This window comes from Dendropsophus ebraccatus, chromosome 5 (genome assembly GCF_027789765.1).
Source record: "Dendropsophus ebraccatus isolate aDenEbr1 chromosome 5, aDenEbr1.pat, whole genome shotgun sequence".
Taxonomy (NCBI): domain Eukaryota; kingdom Metazoa; phylum Chordata; class Amphibia; order Anura; family Hylidae; genus Dendropsophus; species Dendropsophus ebraccatus.
This window is the reverse complement of record NC_091458.1, coordinates 9,731,351-9,753,140: the sequence shown is the minus strand read 5'-3', so window position 1 is coordinate 9,753,140 and position 21,790 is coordinate 9,731,351. Positions and strand designations below refer to the sequence as shown.

At 42.4% G+C, this 21,790-nt stretch overlaps 1 protein-coding gene across 1 annotated transcript in view; it reads right to left on the bottom strand.

Annotated features, from left to right (window-relative positions):
* The window catches only part of LOC138792258 (beta-arrestin-1), a 112,914-nt gene that overhangs the window by 89,981 nt on the left and 1,143 nt on the right, over positions 1–21,790 (bottom strand). The window lies entirely within an intron of this gene.

Here is a 21,790-nt window from a genome sequence, read left to right as displayed (position 1 = left end):
GTCGGTGACCTGCCGGGCTGTGATGGGTCCCTTGGGCTCTTGTCACAGTGCTCCTGAGTGGGAAGATGACCCACCTGGACTGTCGGTACCACCACCCACAGAAAGGGGAGAGTGACCAAAGGAGTATATAGCGGATGTGTGTAGGTGCTGGTGCAATGATCACTGAGGCCCAGTAAAATAAATATAATAGCTTTACTAACAGTCTCTTACAATACAGGATAGTCTGGCAATACATAACTGCTGTTATACAGACTTGTATTCACTGGATCTGTGCTGGGGTTAGAACCCAGGTTAGAAGTGTGCTCTGCAGGCACTTTAGAAAGAATACTTGAGAGAAATACTTGTGCCCTTGTTTCAATTATGATGTTGCTGAACCACCTTCTGCCCTGCAGTGTCGGGGTACCCGTCCTATCAGGGTGACACAAGGCCCAGTCTTGGTTACCTGGGTGTAGCTAAGTGCCCAAAATTATGCGGTGCCACCTGCGCTGCGAGATAGAATACGTAGACCTTTGTTACAGTTGCTTTGCTCTATCCAGGTCAGTTCCTCTGTCTTAGGATACCGTCCTGCACTGTTTAGAGAGGTTCACAGCGTGGGTTTGGATGATCTCCGACTTATCCTCCTTTTGGGGTCTAACACTGCATGGTGTATATAGCAATACTGTATGAAGTGAAAGTCTCTGGGTGCTCCATGCACGTGTGTCTTTACTTCACTAGGACACACAGTACACTGACTGTCCCGGACAGGGGTCCTGGCAGAGCCAGGCCCTGGCTAACTTCAGAAGGGATGCCTGTTCTGTGTGTCCTTCTTCCCAGAGAATCAGAGGGGAACTGACGCTACACTTCCTCTCACCAAGTGACTACTTCCTACCAGGGTATGTAAGAGCCCCTGTGAGTGGTGGAGAAGAGAGTGTGCAAGGAGAACAGCATAGAGATAGGCAGAAGGAAAATGAGTATCTCCATTGGACCACAAGATCCCACAATACAAGAAAACAATAACCAACAAATATCTTCATCACCACCTTACTTTTGAGTTAAAAGGCTTTTGTGACAGGTGCCATACAAGGAACATGCATGGTGGGACACCACACAATACACAGACATGGAAGGTAAAACCATCACATGGTGCTTAACCGCCCGGAAGCCCTGCTGTCACTGTCTCTATGTACAGCAGACCACACACACAGCAGACTGGAGATGATGAGAGTTGGGGTAGAGCTCCAGGGCTCTTGCTGTGGATGTAGCAGAGCCGAGTGCGCTTGGATCCAGACACAAGTCAATGTGTGAGATGGAGAAATCCGCTCAGCGCAACTAGAGAAATGCTTACAGGGAGACATCTATAGTGCAAGGTGGGAAGAAGACCGGCCAGACCCTGACTGTGCTATATGAGAGTCACCCATATAGGTGGGTTATCTATAGGTGTAATATATAGGGTTACACAATGCTCAGTTACTTATGGTTCAGCTCAGAAGAAGACAATTCTTGGATATAGGAATGCGGAGTGTACATGGGGATCATTGTAACCCCCACAGCGGTTCCTATTCCCTATATCCTCATCTAAACATTTTAATAGGTTCTATAAGTTCTCTTTGTTTTCCATTTTTTTTCTTTCAAATCAACTGCTGCCACAAAGTTCCAAAGATTTAAAATGTAAGTCTATTAAAAAATATCAAGTACTTATCAGCTGCTGTATGTTCTACACCTACAGGAAGTGGTGTATCCTCTCCAGTGTGATACAGCACTCTCTGCTGCCACCTCTGTCCATGTCAAGAACTGTCCAGAGCAGGAGAGGTTTTCTATGGGGATTTGGAAATGGACAGAGGTGGCAGCAGAGAGCACTGTGTCAGAATGGAGAGAATACACCACTTCCTGCAGGACATAGAGAAGCTGTTAAGAACTCGAAGACTTGAGATTTTTAATTAGAAGTAAATTACAAATCTACCACTTTAAGAACATAAATCCGGAACAATAAACAGGAATAAGAAATAAAGAATAGGCAACGTGTGTGTGTGTGTGTGTGTGGGGGGGGGGGGGGGGGGGTACCAGAAGAAGAGGAGATAGATTTCGCCCCATAGCGGTGCCCACTGCAGAAATCCCACTGACTGACCGGAAACCCCATAAGTTACTTTCTGGTGACATTATACTTGTGGGTCACAATTGTTTGCCCCCAAAATGTTACACACCAACCCCCCCCCCCCCCCCCCCCCCCCATGTTATTCTGGAGGCGCTATTATGTTGTTTAGAGGTCGCACACTGCTCCTCCGCTCCAGACCAGGCTCAGTAACACATGAAGGATGTCTCTGTGCCGCTATTTATAGAGGCCGGAGAGGCTGCTGTCGCTAATTACCTCTTTGAATATGCTAATGAAATCAGCAGAAGGAACGCCAGCTATTCATGTGATGGGAAGGAGACGCACAGGAGAATTCAATGGTCTTGTTATTGTATCCCACAATTCACTTCTCTACTGTTGGCTGAGATATAAGGTGATGAAAGATTAAATTACACTGCTTGTTATACTGCCGTCTCTTCTGTTCATAGTGTGCAAGAGCAAACACTGTAAGAATATATCTGTAATATTGTACTCTATAAACTAGAATATAATCATAGCAGCTATAATACTGCACCTATATACAGGAATATAACCATTACACTGCTCCTATATACAGGAATATAACTACTATAATACTGCCCCCTATATACAGGAATATAACTACTATAATACTGCCCCTATATACAAGAATATAACTACTATAATACTGCCCCTATATACAAGAATATAACTACTATAATACTGCTCCTATATACAGGAATATAACTACTATAATACTGCTCCTATATACAAGAATATAACTACTATAATACTGCTCCTATATACAGGTATATAACTACTATAATACTGCTCCTATATACAGGAATATAACTACTATAATACTGCTCCTATATACAAGAATATAACTACTATAATACTGCTCCTATATACAGGTATATAACTACTATAATACTGCTCCTATATACAGGAATATAACTACTATAATACTGCTCCTATATACAGGGATATAACTACTATAATACTGCTCCTATATACAGGGATATAACCATTACACTGCTCCTATATACAGGAATATAACTACTATAATACTGCTCCTATATACAGGAATATAACTACTATAATACTGCTCCTATATACAGGAATATACTACTATAATACTGCTCCTATATACAGGAATATAACTACTATAATACTGCCCCCTATATACAGGAATATAACTACTATAATACTGCACCTATATACAGGAATATAACCATTACACTGCTCCTATATACAGGAATATAAATACTATAATACTGCCCCCTATATACAAGAATATAACTACTATAATACTGCTCCTATATACAAGAATATAACTACTATAATACTGCTCCTATATACAGGAATATAACCATTACACTGCTCCTATATACAGAAATATAACTACTATAATACTGCACCTATATACAGGAATATAACCATTACACTGCTCCTATATACAGGAATATAACTACTATAATACACGAACTGGAAAGAGTGGAACGGCTGCACATCCCATCTATGGCTGACACTAATGCCGCTAGGCCTATATTAAAAATCAACACCAGAGTGTCTGTATATGAATTGATCAAGCCATATTGCCCCGTGTACCACCGCGCAGGTCCTCTGGTCCACACGGGTCCCTACGCTAACTCCACACCGTGTCGGTCAGCGACCGCCAACCCCGCAAAGCGTGCACATGCAGGGAAGGGAGGCCATGGAACGGCCCTGCAACCCCAATGTCACAGGACCAGACCCAAAAAGCCCCACCAAAACCCAGCCAGCACCACCGGCGGGGAAGGCTGCCCCCAAACGACACAAGTATGGGTATGGTATTACACTTACCATTGCTGCTCTCACAGAATGGGGAAGACATAGGGTCCAGACATGTGAGCACAGACATATCCTGCCAATTTTGGTCATGTGGGTCTTATAAAGGAGTGCGAGCTGTTCAGAGAGGGAGAACTATGAAACACGAACTGGAGAGAGTGGAACGGCTGCACATCCCATCTATGGCTGATACTAATGCCGCTAGGCCTATATTAAAAATCAACACCAGAGTGTCTGTATATGAATTGATCAAGCCATATTGCCCCGTGTACCACCGCGCAGGTCCTCTGGTCCACACGGGTCCCTACGCTAACTCCACACCGTGTCGGTCAGCGACCGCCAACCCCGCAAAGCGTGCACATGCAGGGAATGGAGGCCATGTTTTTTTCCCATTCTGTTTGCTGCAGCTATGGTGAGCGCAATACCTTATCCAGACTTGTGCTGCTTGGGGGCGACCTTCTCCGCCGGCGGTGCTGGCCAGGTTCTGGTGTGGTGTTTTTGGGTCTGGTCCTGTGGCATGGGGGTCGCAGGCCGTCCCATGGCCCCCGTTCCCTGACTGTGCACGCCTGCGGGGTTGGTGGCCACTGACTGGCACGGTGTGGACTTAGTGTAGGGACCCATGTGTATCAGATACCGGCACGAGGTACATGGGGCAGTATGGCTTGATCAAATCATACACAAAATTCTGATGTGTTTTTTATTTTAGCCTAGCGGCACTAGTATCAGCCATAGGTGTGAGGTGCAGCACTCTGTTTCTTCCCTGAACCGCATAACTACTATAATACTGCTCCTATATACAGGAATATAACTACTATAATAGTGTAATACCATACCCATACTTGTGTCGTTTGGGGGCAGCCTTCCCCGCCGGTGGTGCTGGCTGGGTTTTGGTGGGGCTTTTTGGGTCTGGTCCTGTGACATTGGGGTTGCAGGGCCGTTCCATGGCCTCCCTTCCCTGCATGTGCACGCTTTGCGGGGTTGGCGGTCGCTGACCGACACGGTGTGGAGTTAGCGTAGGGACCCGTGTGGACCAGAGGACCTGCGCGGTGGTACACGGGGCAATATGGTTTGATCAATTCATATACAGACACTCTGGTGTTGATTTTTAATATAGGCCGGGCGGCATTAGTATCAGCCATAGATGGGATGTGCAGCCGTTCCTTTCTCTCCAGTTCGTATAACTACTATAATACTGCTCCTATATACAGGGATATAACTACTATAATACTGCTCCTATATACAAGAATATAACTACTATAATACTGCTCCTATATACAAGAATATAACTACTATAATACTGCCCCCTATATACAGGGAAATAACTACTATAATACTGCCCCTATATACAGGAATATAACTACTATAATACTGCTCCTATATACTGGAATATAACTACTATAATACTGCTCCTATATACAGGGATATAACTACTATAATACTGCTCCTATATACTGGAATATAACTACTATAATACTGCCCCCTATATACAAGAATATAACTACTATAATGCTGCTCCTATATACAGGAATACACTCACCGGCCACTTTATTAGGTACACCATGCTAGTAACTGGTTGGACCCCCTTTTGCCTTCAGAACTGCCTCAATTCTTGGTGGCCTAGATACAACAAGGTGCTGGAAGCTTCCTCAGAGATTTTGGTCCATAGTGACATGATGACATCACACAGTTGCCGCAGATTTGTCGGCTGCACATCCATGATGGGAATCTCCCGTTCCACCACATCCCAAAGATGCTCTATTGGATTGAGATCTGGTGACTGTGGAGGCCATTGGAGTACAGTGACCTCATTGTCATGTTCAAGAAACCAGTCTGAGATGATTCTAGCTTTATGACATGGCGCATTATCCTGCTGAAAGTAGCCATCAGATGTTGGGTCCATTCTGGTCATAAAGGGATGGACATGGTCACCAACAATACTCAGGTAGGCTGTGGCGTTAGGCTGTGGCGTTGCAACCATGCTCAATTGGTACCAAGGGGCCCAAAGAGTGCCAAGAAAATATTCCCCACACCATGACACCACCACCACCAGCCTGAACCGTTGATACAAGGCAGGATGGATCCATGCTTTCATGTTGTTGACGCCAAATTCTGACCCTACCATCCGAATGTCGCAGCAGAAATCGAGACTCATCAGACCAGGCAACGTTTTTCCAATCTTCTACTGTCCAATTTCGATGAGCTTGTGCAAATTGTTTCCTCAGTTTCCTGTTCTTAGCTGAGCGGAGTGGCTCCCGGTGTGGTCTTCTGCTGCTGTAGCCCATACTGTATACTGTGCGTTCAGAGATGCTCTTCTGCCTACCTTGGCTGTAACGGTTGGCTATTTGAGTCACTGTTGCCTTTCTATCAGCTGGAACCAGTCTGCCCATTCTCCTCTGACCTCTGGCATCAACAAGGCATTTCCGCCCACAGAACTGCCGCTCACTGGATGGTTTTTCTTTTTCGGACCATTCTCTGTAAACCCTAGAGATGGCTGTGCGTGAAAATCCCAGTAGATCAGCAGTTTCTGAAATACTCAGACCAGCCCTTCTGGCACCAACAACCATGCCACGTTCAAAGGCACTCAAATCACCTTTCTTCCCCATACTGATGCTCGGTTTGAACTGCAGGAGATTGTCTACATGCCTAAATGCACTGAGTTGCCGCCATGTGATTGGCTGATTAGAAATTAAGTGGTAACGTGCAGTTGGACAGGTGTACCTAATAAAGTGGCCGGTGAGTGTATATCTACTATAAAACTGCCCCCACGTCCATAACTTATACTATTATAATACTGCTGCTATGTATAAGCACATGACTCTTAGCGGTATTAATGCTGATAATGGTCGGTGCAGATGCTTTCAGCTCGGCGAGCCCTCTGGGAGGACACATTACTGGCAGATTGCTATAGGATGTAGCAGTATTTGATCTCACATAGTGAGGTGCGGTAGAGGATTGAGTTGCTGCTTTGTAAGGTGTTTGAGGTGTTGCTGAGTCAGGACTTCTGATCATTACACATTGTGCAGTTTCCATCCTGTGTTATATCCCTGGAGGGAGCCGTATATCAGAGCGGTGATGTGTACGGGGGAGGGCAGGAGGAGATGGACTGACTATCGCTATATACTGTCTGTACTCAGAGGCCACATAATAGCTGCCATCAGTCACTATTCACATGGTGCAGTCGCCTGACTAGGGTGGATCTGTATAAAGTGCATGGATTCTGCTGTACGCACTATATACGGGACAACCACCTGTGAACCCTCCCTGACCAGGAACCAGGAAGCTCAGGATGAACATGAAATAGGAGCTGAAAGGAAGTTCTGTGTCAGGGATTGTGAGAGGATAAGGAAGAAAGTGACTGGAAATAATAAGAAAACAATACAATATACAATGAGATCATTATAAGGAACAATGTAGCATCTGATCCTGTGGCCTAGGGGGGGGGCGGTATTATAGAAAAGACTGTATAATAATGGTGGAACTCTCATGTCTTATGTATTTGGAGGATGAACCCCATCTTGTCTCTGCACTGCTGGAAAGGGGCAAGATACGTCGGCTGTTTAGTTAGTTTGGTTAAAAAAACTACTATAAGGGTACAAACCCACACACCGTATACGCAGCGTATTTTCTGCTGCGATACGCAGCAGATACGCAGCAGATTAGATCTAAATAACTGAACACAGCATCAAATCTGCACCATCAAATCTGCTGCGTATCTGCTGCGTATACGGTGTGTGTGTTTGTACCCTAATACTGCCTCCTATATACAAGAATACTACTATAATACTGCCTCCTATATACAAGAATATAACTACTATAATACTGCTCCTATATACAGGAATATAACTACTATAATGCTGCTCCTATATACAGGAATATAACTACTATAATACTGCCTCCTATATACAAGAATATAACTACTATAATACTGCCCTTATATACAGGAATATAACTACTATAATACTGGTCCTATATACAGGAATATAACTACTATAATACTGCTCCTATATACAGGAATATACTACTATAATACTGCTCCTATATACAGGAATATAACTACTATAATACTGCTCCTATATACAGGAATATACCTACTATAATACTGCTCCTATATACAGGAATATAACTACTATAATACTGTCCCTATATACAGGAATATAACTACTATAATACTGCTCCTATATACAAGAATACAACTACTATAATACTGATCCTATATACAAGAATATAACTACTATAATACTGCTCCTATATACAGGAATATAACTACTATAATACTGCCTCCTATATACAAGAATATAACTACTATAATACTGCTCCTATATACAGGAATATAACTACTATAATGCTGCTCCTATATACAGGAATATAACTACTATAATACTGCCTCCTATATACAAGAATATAACTACTATAATACTGCCCTTATATACAGGAATATAACTACTATAATACTGCTCCTATATACAGGAATATAACTACTATAATACTGCTCCTATATACAGGAATATACTACTATAATACTGCTCCTATATACAGGAATATAACTACTATAATACTGCTCCTATATACAGGAATATACCTACTATAATACTGCTCCTATATACAGGAATATAACTACTATAATACTGTCCCTATATACAGGAATATAACTACTATAATACTGCACCTATATACAAGAATACAACTACTATAATACTGATCCTATATACAAGAATATAACTACTATAATACTGCTCCTATATACAGGAATATAACTACTATAATACTGCCTCCTATATACAAGAATACTACTATAATACTGCTCCTATATACAGGAATATAACTACTATAATACTGCCTCCTATTAGTGATGAGCGAATACTGTCGATCGAATAGATATTCGATCGAATAGTAAGATATTCGATCTATCGAATAGTTCGCCGAATATTCGATAAGCGTTCAAATCCCCCAGCTTCCGGTTTTTACCTCCAAGTGGTCGAATAGATGTTTTTCAATTATCGAATACTTGTTCCCATTGACTTTAATGAGATCAAATATTCGATCAAATATTCAGGAGATATTCGTGCGAATATCGAATATTTCACTATTCGCTCATCACTACCTCCTATATACAAGAATATAACTTCTATAATACGACATGGAGAGAAAGGAACGGCTGCACATCCCATATATAGCTGACACTAATGCCGCTAGGCCTATTTTAAAAATCAACTCCAGGATGTCTGTATATAATTTGATCAAACCATAATAGCCCCGTGTACCACGTGCAGGTCCCCTGGTTCACACGGGTCCCTACGCTAACTCCACACTGTGTCGGTCAGTGACTGCCAACCCTGCAAAGCGTGCACATGCAGGGAAGGGGGGCCATGGAACGGCCCTGCAACTCCAATGTCACAGGACCCAAAATGCCCCACCAGAACCCGACCAGCACCACCGGCGGGGAAGCATGAATAAGACACAAATAACTAGCAATTAGCAGGAGACACCTATGCACACATGACTTGTACCTCCTATCCTTCCCATTCTATCTGCTGGAGTGTGGTGAGTGTTTTAGACCTTGTTCACACTTGTGTTGTTTGGTGTAAGCTTTTTCCACCGGCGGTGCCTGCTGGGATTTACGGGGGCTTCTGGGTATTGGTCCTGTGACAGTGGGGTTGCAGGGCCATTCTATGGCCCCCCTTCCCTGGTTGTGCACACCTTGTGGGGATGGCAGTCGCTGACTGACACGGTGGTGAGTTAGTGTAGGGACCCATGTGAGCCAGGAGACCTGCACGCTGGTACATGGGGCAATATGGTTTGATCAAATTATATACCAACATCATGGAGTTGGTCTTTAAACGTAGCTGAGAAGCATTAGTATCAGCCATAGGTGTGAGGTGCAGCGCCATTTTCTCTTCTTGTCCATATTTTACATTTATCCCTTTTCTCAGTGTTTGCACTCCTCCTGGTAAGACCCACATGACCGCAATTAGCAGGAGACACCTGTGCACACATGACTTGTACCTCCTATCTTTCCCATCCTACCTGCTGGAGAGTGGTGAGTGTTTTAGACCTTGTTCACACTTGTGTTGTTTGGTGACAGCCTTCTCCGCCGGTGGTGCCTGCGGGGATTTACGGAGGCCTCTAAGTATTGGTCATGTGACAGTGGGGTTGCAGGGCCGTTCTATGGCCTCCCTTCCCTGGTTGTGCACGCCTTGGGAGGATGGCGGTTGCTGACTGACACGGTGGTGAGTTGGTGTAGGGACCCATGTGAGCCAGGAGACCTGCACACTGGTACATGGGGCAATATGGTTTGATCAAATTATATACAGACATCCTGGAGTTGGTCTTTAAATGTAGCTGAGAAGCATTAGTATCAGCCATAGGTGTGAGGTGCAGCGCTATTTTCTTTTCTATATACAAGAATATAACTACTATAATACTGCCCCTATTACAAGAATATAACTTTTATAATACTGCTCCTATATACAGGAATATAACTACTATAATACTGCTCCTATATACAGGAATATAACTACTATAATACTGCCCCCAATATACAGGAATATAACTACTATAATACTGTCCCTATATACAAGGATATAACTACTATAATACTGCCCCTATATACAAGGATATAACTACTATAATACTGCTCCTATATACAGGGATATAACTACTATAATACTGCTCCTATATACAGGAATATAACTACTATAATACTGCTCCTATATACAAGAATATAACTACTATAATACTGCTCCTATATACAAGAATATAACTACTATAATACTGCTCCTATATACAAGAATATAACTACTATAATACTGCTCCTATATACAGGAATATAATTACTATAATACTGCTCCTATATACAAGAATATAACTACTATAATACTGCTCCTATATACAGGGATATAACTACTATAATACTGCTTCTATATACAAGAATATAACTATTATAATACTGCTCCTATATACAGGGATATAACTACTATAATACTGCCCCTATATACAAGAATATAACTACTATAATACTGCTCTTATATACAGGAATATAACTACTATAATACTGCTCCTATGTACAAGAATATACTACTATAATACTGCTCCTATATACAGGAATATTACTATTATAATACTGCTTCCTATATACAAGAATATAACTACTATAATACGGCTCCTATATACAGGAATATAACTACTATAATACTGCTCCTATATACAAGAATATAACTACTATAATACTGCTCCTATTTACAGGGATATAACTACTATAATACTGCCCCTATGTACAAGAATATAACTTCTATAATACTGCTCTTATATACAGGAATATAACTACTATAATACTGCTCCTATATACAGGAATATAACTACTATAATACTGCTCCTATATACAAGAATATAACTACTATAATACTGCTCCTATATGAAAGAATATTACCGCTATAACACAGCTCCCTGTATACTGTATACTTGTGTGGTATTACACATAGAGAACATGTACTTTGGAAGGAGATGTTTAGTTTGTGTGATGGAGCTGGCGTCATCTCTGCAGTGGAGGAAGGCGGTGGGATCTTTGAAGTGCGTCGGGCAAGCAGTAGTAGTTATTTGCCGCCCTCTTCCTCGGAGCGGTATTACACTTTCGGATGTGACATTTGGCAGGTGAGCTGTTTGTGCTGCACAGGGCCAAGGAAAGTATTTCACATTCAGGAAGAGTCTTCTGGTTTTGATGGGAGTTAAAGGGACATTCCATGTGCAGTGACCTAGGTGGATGCTCTCTATTGCTCCCTGTTATCAGCCACTGGGGACTGACTCTGTGCTGGTGCAGGTTACTGTAGGGGGGATCTCCAGTACCAGTAGCCGGGGTTTGGGGTAGGAGGCTATGAAGTGGTTAACCTTGGCGCAGACATTCCTCCTGACAGGCGAACCCCTCTCATTGCTTCCTTCCGCTGCTAAAGTCTTTCCTGCTCCTTGTAATCACATTTCCCTGCAGCCAGCGACAGCAGAGGCCAGAGATTATACCGCCAGAGAGAAACCCTCCAGGAATGGGCCGCTCCTTCCTGCCCCTTCACCCTGACACTGGGGTAAAGCTGAGTCTTACTAGGACGGTTTATATTAGGGGCCATATTGTTACTATTATTCATTTCTGCACCGCCACCAAGAGGCGTCTCCCGTGTACGACCGAAACCCATCTGTCCACAATACTATAGGGCGGGACACAGCGGTGTAACTGGATGTCATAGGACCTGATAGCAGGAAGAGGTGGACTATAGTAACACCATACCTATAGGAGAGCCACATAGTACTGCTACATAGCCTGTGACCTGTAGTGATCTATAAATAATAGTGCCATATATTAGTATCATAGACACATAGTACTGCTACATAGCATGTGACCTGTAGGGGTCTATAAATAATAGTGTCATATATCAGTATCATAGACATATAGTACTGCTACATAGCATGTGACCTGTAGGGGTCTATAAATAATAGTGCCATATAGCAGTATATTAGATAAATAGTACTGCTACATAGCATGTGGCCTGTATGGGTCTATAAAGGTGTAAATAATAGTGCCATATATCAGTATCATAGAGACATATAGTACTGCTACATAGCCTGTGACCTGTAGTGGTCTATAAAGGTGTAAATAATAGTGCCATATATCAGTATCATAGAGACATATAGTACTGCTACATAGCCTGTGATCTGTAGTGGTCTAAAGGTATAAATAATAGTGCCATATATCAGAGATACACATGGTACTGCTACATAGCATGTGACCTGTAGTGGTCTATAAAGGTATAAATAATAGTGCCATACATCAGTATTATAGACACCTAGTACTTCTACATAGCCTGTGACCTGTAGTGGTCTATAAAGGTATAAATAATAGTGTCATACATCAGTATTATAGACACATAGTACTGCTACATAGCCTGTGACCTGTAGTGGTCTATAAAGGTATAAATAATAGTGTCATACATCAGCATTATAGACACATAGTACTGCTACATAGCCTGTGACCTGTAGTGGTCTATAAAGGTATAAATAATAGTGCCATATATCAGTATCATAGAGAGATATAGTACTGCTACATAGACTGTGACCTGTAGTGGTCTATAAATAATAGTGCCATACATCAGTATTATAGACACATAGTACTGCTACATAGCCTGTGACCTGTAGTGTACTATAAATAATAGTGTCATATATCAGTATCATAGAGACACATAGTACTGCTACATAGCCTGTGACCTGTAGTGGTCTATGAATAATAGTGCCATATATCAGTATCATAGAGCCACATAGTACTGCTACATAGCATGTGACCTGTAGTGATCTATATAAAGGTATAAATAATAGCGCCATATATCAGAGACCCTCATAGTACTGCTACATAGCCACCAGTGTGTTATTCCCTTGGAGAAGCTACAATGCTTCAGTCCCCCTGAAGAGACGGCGTGCCCCCCATAGGCTCTAGTGGACCCCACAGTTCCCTGGATTCTGATTGGATATGATTATATAAACTCTTATGCAGGCAGAGAGTCTTTGGCTGTGTCCCTATGGTAACACTTCCTGTCCATAAACTCTTAACAGCTCTTTGTTATCCTAAGGACACTAAGCCTTATAGCAACCAGAGTGCGAGGCCTGAGATGTTATGGAAGAGGCCCAGTGACCCCGGCCGGAGCATGGGACAGGAAGTGTTACCATGGGGACACAGGCAATCTTAATCTTTATAGGATAGGAGTATGTGTTTTAGTGAAGGGGCTCCGGTCTGGTGGCAGGGGTCCAGCAGTCCAGAACATCCGCTAATCTGGCAGGTGTCCAGTGCTCTCGCCCCATGACCAGGAGCGTGCACTCGGCCCGTGACCAGGAGCGTGCACTCGGCCCGTGACCAGGAGCGTGCACTCGGCCCGTGACCAGGAGCGTGCACTCGGCCCGTGACCAGGAGCCCATGACCAGGAGCGCGCGCTCGGCCCACGACCAGGAGCGCGCGCTCGCCCCACGACCAGGAGCGCGCCCTCGCCCCACGACCAGGAGCGCGCCCTCGCCCCACGACCAGGAGCGCGCCCTCGCCCCACGACCAGGAGCGCGCCCTCGCCCCACGACCAGGAGCGCGCCCTCGCCCCACGACCAGGAGCGCGCCCTCGCCCCACGACCAGGAGCGTGCCCTCGCCCCACGACCAGGAGCGTGCACTCGGCCCACGACCAGGAGCGTGCCCTCGCCCCACGACCAGGAGCGTGCACTCGGCCCACGACCAGGAGCGTGCGCTCGGCCCACGACCAGGAGCGTGCATTTTAGCGTGTGTTTTAGTGAAGGGGCTCCGGTCTGGTGGCAGGGGTCCAGCAGTCCAGAACATCCGCTAATCTGGCAGGTGTCCAGTGCTCTCGCCCCATGACCAGGAGCGTGCGCTCGGCCCGTGACCAGGAGCGGGCGCTCGGCCCCTCTCTGCGGATTCTTTGTCCGATCTACGGGGTCTCGGTAAGGTCACCACTCCCCTGTAATCAGAGTATCGGAGCCGCTCACATCAGCTCTATAATCACACAGCTGAGATACAATCCTCCATTTATTCATAGCCATGTGCCTGAGCCGCCTCCACCTGCCCCCCCTCCACAGGAGAAGGAATGCAGAAATATCATTACAATCCTATAGCCTATTCCTTTGGTGTCCCCAAGACAAACCTCCCTGTCAATCCAGATTTGCACAGGGTCCATATAACTGACTGCTGGGGCGCAGAACAGGAAGTGTTGTCTTAGGGACACAGAATCAGATGACACGTAATTCTTTATCCTCCAAAGTGGTTGAATACATTTTTCATCTGGTATGGTGGTATTATTCAGATGTCTTATGGCTGTAAAATTCAATAACTGTACTAGTGGTATGGCGGTATTATGCACCAGCAGTATGGCGGTATTATTCAATAACTGTACTAGTGGTATGGCAGTATTATTCAATAACTGTACTAGTGGTATGGCAGTATTATTCAATAACTGTACTAGTGGTATGGCAGTATTATGCACCAGCAGTATGGTGGTATTATTCAATAATTAACATTATTTACTAGTAGTATGGTGGTATTATGAACCAGTGGTATGGCGGTATTATGTACTAGTAGTATGGTGATGGAAGTATTAGGTACTAGTAGTATGGCGGTATTATGTACTAGTAGTATGGTGGTGTTATGTACCAGTGGTATGGCGGTATTATGTACTAGTAGTATGGTGATGGAAGTATTAGGTACTAGTAGTATGGCGGTATTATGTACTAGTAGTATGGTGGTATTATGTACCAGTGGTATGGCGGTATTATTGTACCAGTGGTATGGTGGTATTATGCACCAGTACTATGGTGGTATTATGTACTAGTGGTATTGTGGTATTATGTACCAGTGGTATGGCGGTATTATGTACCAGTACTATGGCGGTATTATGTACCAGTACTATGGCGGTATTGTGTACCAGTGGTATGGCGGTATTGTGTACCAGTGGTATGGCGGTATTATGTACCAGTGGTATGGTGGTATTATGTACCAGTAATATGGCAATATTATGTATCAGTGGTATAGCGGTATTATGTACCAGTGGTATGGCGGTATTATGTACCAGTACTATGGCGGTATTATGTACTAGTAGTATGGCAATATTATGTACCAGTGGTATGGCGGTATTATGTACCAGTAGTATGGCGGTATTAGGTACCAGTAGTATGGCGATTTTATGTACCAGTGGTATAGCGGTATTATGTACCAGTGTTATGGTGGTATTATGTACCAGTAGTATGGCGATATTATGTACCGGTGGTATTATGTACCAGTACTATGGCGGTATTATGTACCAGTAGAATGGCGATATTATGTACCAGTGGTATGGCAGTATTATGTACCAGTAGTATGTCGATATTAAGTATTAGTAGTATGGCGGTATTATGTACTAATAGCATGGCGATATGTACCAGTAGTATGGCGGTATTATGTACTAATAGTATGCCGATATTAGGTACCAGTAGTATGACGGTATTATGTACTAATAGTATGGCGATATGTACCAGTAGTATGGCGGTATTATGTACTAATAGTATGCCGATATTAGGTACCAGTAGTATGGCGGTATTATGTCTAGTGGTATGGTGGTATTATTTACTAGTCGTACATAATTACTAGTTTAGTAACTGTATGATGGAAATTCTCAGCAGCTGTATGGCGGTATTATTAGGCATGTGAGGACTGTATGAGAATGATCTGTGTATGAGAACCAATCTTGGGTCAGATGTCTGGCAGCAGCGGTGTGGTGGGGCCCTATTGGGTAGGGGCCTCCGTTTTTTGTGCACCATGATGACAATGTGGGGGATTCTCCGCTCTGTAGTATTGCGGGCGTGCTCAGCTGGGCAGCCATGTTGGCGCGGTGCCGGTGGCGTCCTGAGAGCGGAGCTTTGTTACTGCAATAAGCATCTGTCTGTATCCAAAGAACAAGCCGCTGTCTGAGAGCGCATCATCTGCCGGAGAGAGAAGAGCCGCCCGGGAGGAGAGCAGATGTGACTGAGGCCGGGGGCACGTGTCACCGCTCAACGGCCCCAAACACCGCCAGGAACGCCACGCTTATAATACTGCCACTGCAGACACATGTATTATACTGACAGCTCCGTACTGCATGCCACAATTATCTCCAGGCTAGGCAATGCTCTGTGAGCTCCAGATTGATACATTGTACATAGCTAGTTCTGCCCCCAGCTGTATCCAGTGTAGACTATGCTCTGTGAGCTCCAGACTGATACATTGTACATAGCTAGTCCTGCTCTCAGCTGTATCCAGTGTATACAATGCTCTGTGAGCTCCAGACTGATACATTGTACATAGCTAGTCCTGCTCTCAGCTGTATCCAGTATAGACAATGCTCTGTGAGCTCCAGACTGATACATTGTACATAGCTAGTCCTGCTCCCAGCTGTATCCAGTGTAGACTATGCTCTGTGAGCTCCAGACTGATACATTGTACATAGCTAGTCCTGCTCCCAGCTGTATCCAGTGTAGACAATGCTCTGTGAGCTCCAGACTGATACATTGTACATAGCTAGTCCTGCTCTCAGCTGTATCCAGTATAGACAATGCTCTGTGAGCTCCAGACTGATACATTGTACATAGCTAGTCCTGCTCTCAGCTGTATCCAGTGTAAACAATGCTCTGTGAGCTCCAGACTGATACATTGTACATAGCTAGTCCTGCTCTCAGCTGTCCATCAAATATCACCATACCGTGCCCAAAATAGCAAAATCATACCATGCCCAAGTGATGTGCACGGTGTGGCGGTGACTATGGGGTTAGTATTGTGCAGGGACAGGATTATTACACGCCACCCACCATCCTCTGCCACCCAGTGAGAAGAAGGGGTTAAGTTGGCCCCAGGGTCGGAGGTCTGGTGTGTGAATCCCGGGACTATATAATGGATGAGATGCTGAGAGCTCCAGTATAATCCACTGGGGATTCCCATGGATCCCATCCAGGAGAGCGGCAAGAGGCGCAGAGTCAGCTGCTGGAGAGCGCCCAGGGCTGGCAATTATATTATATCACTATATACAGGGCTGCCCATTATATTATATCACCATATACAGGGCTGCCCATTATACCGTATATTATATCACCAACATATACAGGGCTGCCCATTATACCGTATATTATATCACCATATACAGGGCTGCCCATTATATTATATCACCATATACAGGGCTGCCCATTATACTGTATATTATATCACCATATACAGGGCTGCCCATTATACTGTATATTATATCACCATATACAGGGCTGCCGATTATACTGTATATTGTATCACCATATACAGGGCTGCCCATTATATTATATCACCATATACAGGGCTGCCCATTATACTGTATATTATATCACCATATACAGGGCTGCCCATTATACTGTATATTATATCACCATATACAGGGCTGCCTATTATACTGTATATTATATCACCATATACAGGGCTGCCCATTATACTGTATATTATATCACCAACATATACAGGGCTGCCCATTATACCGTATATTATATCACCATATACAGGGCTGCCCATTATAGTTACTGTATATTATATCACCATATACAGGGCTGTCCATTATACTGTACATTATATCACCATATACAGGGCTGTCCATTATACTGTACATTATATCACCATATACAGGGCTGCCCATTATATTGTATATTATATCGCCATATACAGGGCTGCCCATTATACTGTGTATTATATCACCATATACAGGGCTGCCTATTATACTGTATATTATATCACCATATACAGGGCTGCCCATTATACTGTATATTATATCACCATATACAGGGCTGCCCATTATACTGTATATTACATCACCATATACAGGGCTGCCCATTATACTGTATATTATATCACCATATACAGGGCTGCCCATTATACTGTATATTATATCACTATATACAGGACTGCCCATTATATTATATCACCATATACAGGGCTGCCCATTATACTGTATATTATATCACCATATACAGGGCTGCCCATTATACTGTATATTATATCACCATATACAGGGCTGCCCATTATACTGTATATTATATCACCATATACAGGGCTGCCCATTATACTGTATATTATATCACTATATACAGGACTGCCCATTATATTATATCACCATATACAGGGCTGCCCATTATACTGTATATTATATCACCATATACAGGGCTGCCCATTATACTGTATATTATATCACCATATACAGGGCTGCCCAGAATACCGTATATTATATCACCATATACAGGGCTGCCCATTATACTGTATATTATATCACCATATACAGGGCTGCCCATTATACCGTATATTATATCACCATATACAGGGCTGCCTATTATACTGTATATTATATCACCATATACAGGGCTGCCCATTATACCGTATATTATATCACCATATACAGGGCTGTCCATTATACTGTATATTATATCACCATATACAGGGCTGCCCATTATACTGTATATTATATCACTATATACAGGGCTGTCCATTATACTGTATATTATATCACTATATACAGGGCTGCCCATTATATTGTATATTATATCGCCATATACAGGGCTGCCCATTATACTGTGTATTATATCACCATATACAGGGCTGCCTATTATACTGTATATTATATCACCATATACAGGGCTGCCCATTATACTGTGTATTATATCACCATATACAGGGCTGCCTATTATACTGTATATTATATCACCATATACAGGGCTGCCCATTATACTGTATATTATATCACTATATACAGGGCTGCCCATTATACTGTATATTATATCACCATATACAGGGCTGCCCATTATACTGTATATTATATCACCATATACAGGGCTGCCTATTATACTGTATATTATATCATATACAGGGCTGCCCATTATATTATATCACCATATACAGGGCTGCCCATTATACTGTATATTATATCATATACAGGGCTGCCCATTATATTATATCACCATATACAGGGCTGCCCATTATACTGTATATTATATCACCATATACAGGGCTGCCCATTATACTGTATATTATATCACCATATACAGGGCTGTCCATTATACTGTATATTATATCACCAACATATACAGGGCTGCCCATTATACTGTATATTATATCACCATATACAGGGCTGCCCATTATACTGTATATTATATCACCATATACAGGGCTGCCCATTATACTGTATATTATATCACCATATACAGGGCTGCCCACTATACTGTATATTATATCACCATATACAGGGCTGTCCATTATACTGTATATTATATCACTATATACAGGGCTGCCCACTATACTGTATATTATATCACCATATACAGGGCTGTCCATTATATTGTATATTATATCACTATATACAGGGCTGCCCATTATACTGTATATTATATCACCATATACAGGGCTGTCCATTATATTGTATATTATATCACTATATACAGGGCTGCCCATTATACTGTATATTATATCACCATATACAGGGCTGCCCATTATACTGTATATTATATCACCATATACAGGGCTGCCCATTATATTATATCACCAACATATACAGGGCTGCCCATTATACTGTATATTATATCACCATATACAGGGCTGCCCATTATACCATATATTATATCACCATATACAGGGCTGCCCATTATACTGTATATTATATCACCATATACAGGGCTGTCCATTATACTGTATATTATATCACCATATACAGGGCTGCCCACTATACTGTATATTATATCACCATATACAGGGCTGTCCATTATACTGTATATTATATCACTATATACAGGGCTGCCCACTATACTGTATATTATATCACCATATACAGGGCTGTCCATTATATTGTATATTATATCACTATATACAGGGCTGCCCATTATACTGTATATTATATCACCATATACAGGGCTGTCCATTATATTGTATATTATATCACTATATACAGGGCTGCCCATTATACTGTATATTATATCACCATATACAGGGCTGCCCATTATACTGTATATTATATCACCATATACAGGGCTGCCCATTATATTATATCACCAACATATACAGGGCTGCCCATTATACTGTATATTATATCACCATATACAGGGCTGCCCATTATACCATATATTATATCACCATATACAGGGCTGCCTATTATACTGTATATTATATCACCATATACAGGGCTGTCCATTATACTGTATATTATATCACCATATACAGGGCTGCCCATTATACTGTATATTATATCACCATATACAGGGCTGCCCATTATACTGCATATTATATCACCATATACAGGTCTGTCCATTATACCGTATATTATATCACCATATACAGGGCTGCCCATTATATTATATCACCATATACAGCGCTGCCTATTATACTGTGTATTATATCACCATATACAGGGCTGCCCATTATATTATATCACTATATACAGGGCTGCCCATTATACTGTATATTATATCACCATATACAGGGCTGCCCATTATACTGTATATTATATCACCATATACAGGGCTGCCCATTATATCACCATATACAGAGCTGCCCATTATATTATATCACCATATACAGGGCTGCCTATTATACTGTGTATTATATCACCATATACAGGGCTGCCCATTATACTGTATATTATATCACCATATACAGGGCTGCCCATTATACCGTATATTATATCACCATATACAGGGCTGCCCACTATACCGTATATTATATCACCATATACAGGGCTGCCCATTATACTGTATATTATATCACCATATACAGGGCTGTCCATTATACTGTACATTATATCACCATATACAGGGCTGTCCATTATACTGTACATTATATCACCATATACAGGGCTGCCCATTATACCGTATATTATATCACCATATACAGGGCTGCCCATTATACTGTATATTATATCACCATATACAGGGCTGCCCATTATACCGTATATTATATCACCATATACAGGGCTGTCCATTATACTGAATATTATATCACCATATACAAGGCTGCCCATTATACCGTATATTATATCACCATATACAGGGCTGCCCACTATACCGTATATTATATCACCATATACAGGGCTGTCCATTATACTGTACATTATATCACCATATACAGGGCTGCCCATTATACAGTATATTATATCACCATATACAGGGCTGTCCATTATACTGTATATTATATCACCATATACAGGGTTGCCCATTATACCGTATATTATATCACCATATACAGGGCTGCCCACTATACCGTATATTATATCACCATATACAGGGCTGCCCATTATACTGTGTATTATATCACCATATACAGGGCTGCCTATTATACTGTATATTATATCACCATATACAGGGCTGCCCAT